The following is a 1908-nucleotide window of genomic DNA, read 5'->3' as shown; positions in this document are numbered from 1 at the left end:
GGGGTTTTCTAAATATACAACCATGCCATCTGCAGAGACAATTTGACTTCCTCTCTTCCTGAGAACGCTTTATTGCTTTCTCTTGCCTGAGAGACCTGGCCAGAATTTCCAATACTATGTTGAATAGGAATGGTGAGAAATGGCATTCTTGTCTTGTGCTGGTTTTCAAAGGGAATGCTTCCAGTTTTTACCCATTTAGTATGATACTGGCTGTGGGTTTGTCATAAATAGCTCTTATTATTTTGGTATACATTCCATCATTACCTAGTTTATTGAGAGTTTTTACCATGAAGGGGTGTTGAATTTGATTGAAGGCCTTTTCTGCATCTATTGAGATAATCATATGGTTTTTGTCATTGGTTCTGTTTATGTGATGGATTACATTTATTGATTTGCGCATGTAGAACCAGCCTTGTATCCCAGAAATGAAGCCAGCTTGATCGTGATGGATAAGCTTTTTGATGTGCTGCTGGATTCGGTTTGCCAGTATTTTATTGAGGATTTTTGCATCAATGTTTGTCAGGGATATTGGCCTGAAATTTTCTTTTTTTGTTGTGTCTCTGCCAGGTTTTGGAATCAGGATGATGCTGGCCTCATAAAATGAGTTAGAGAGGAGTCCCTCTTTTTCTATTGTTAGGAATAGTTTCAGAAGCAATAGTACCAGCTCCTCTTTGTACATCTGGTGGAATCTGGCTGTGAATCTTTCTAGTCCTGGGCGTTTTTTGGTTGTTAGGCTGTTAATTACTGCCTCAATTTTAGAAGTTGTTTTTGGTCTATTCAGAGATTTGGTTTCTTCCTGATTTAGTATTGGGAGGGTGTATGTGTCCAGGAATTTAGCCATTTCTTCTAGATTTTCTAGTTTATTTGTCTAGAGGTGTTTATAGTATTCTCTGATGGTAGTTTGTATTTCTGTGGGATCAGTGGTGATCTGCCCTTTATTGTTTTTTATTGTGTCTATTTGATTCTTCTCTCTTTTCTTCTTTATTAGTCTGGTTAGCAGTCTGTCTACTTTGTTAATCTTTTCAAAAAAATAGCTTCTGAATTCATTGATTTTTTGAAGGGTTTTTCACGTCTCTATCTCCTTCAGTTCTGCTCTGATCTTAGTTACTTCTTGTCTTCTGCTAGTTTTTGAATTTGTTTGCTCCTGCCTGTCTAGTTCTTTTAATTGTGATGTTAGGGTGTCAATTTTAGATCATTTCTGCTTTCTCCTGTCGGCATTCAGTGCTCTAAATTTCCCTCTAAACACTGTGTAAGCTGTGTCCCTGAGATTCAGGTACTTTGTTTGTTTGTTCTTGGTGCTTTAAAAAAAAAAAGTATTTATTTCTGCCTTAATTTTGTTATTTACCCAGTAGTCATTCAGGAGCAGGCTGTTCAGTTCCCAAGTAGTTTTGTCGTTCTGAGTGAGTTTCTTAATCTTGAATTCTAATTTGATTGCAACACAGTCTGAGAGACTGTTTGTTATGATTTCTATTCTTTTGCATATGCTGAGGGTGTTTTACTTCCAATTATGTGGTCAATTTTAGAATAAGTGCAATGAGGTGCTAAGAAGAATGTATATTCTGTTGATTTGGGGTGGAGAGTTCTGTAAATATCTATTAGGTCTGCTTGGTCCAGAGCTGAGTTCAAGTCCTGAATATCCTTGTTAATTTTCTGTCTTGTTGATCTGTCTATTATTGACAGTGGGGTGTTAAAGTCTCCCACTATTATTGAGTAGGAGTCTAAGTATCTTTATAGGTCTCTAAGAACTTGCTTTATGAATCTGGGTGCTCCTGTATTGGGTCCATATATATTTAGGATAGTTAGCTCTTCTTGTTGAATTGATCCCTTCACATTATGTAATGCCCTTCTTTGTCTCTTTTGATCTTTGTTGGTTTAAAGTCTGTTTTGTCAGAGACTAGGATTGCAATC

Source organism: Mandrillus leucophaeus, unplaced genomic scaffold (genome assembly GCF_000951045.1).
Source record: "Mandrillus leucophaeus isolate KB7577 unplaced genomic scaffold, Mleu.le_1.0 Scaffold113, whole genome shotgun sequence".
In the NCBI taxonomy this organism is placed as follows: domain Eukaryota; kingdom Metazoa; phylum Chordata; class Mammalia; order Primates; family Cercopithecidae; genus Mandrillus; species Mandrillus leucophaeus.
Note: the sequence above shows the minus strand (reverse complement) of the source record.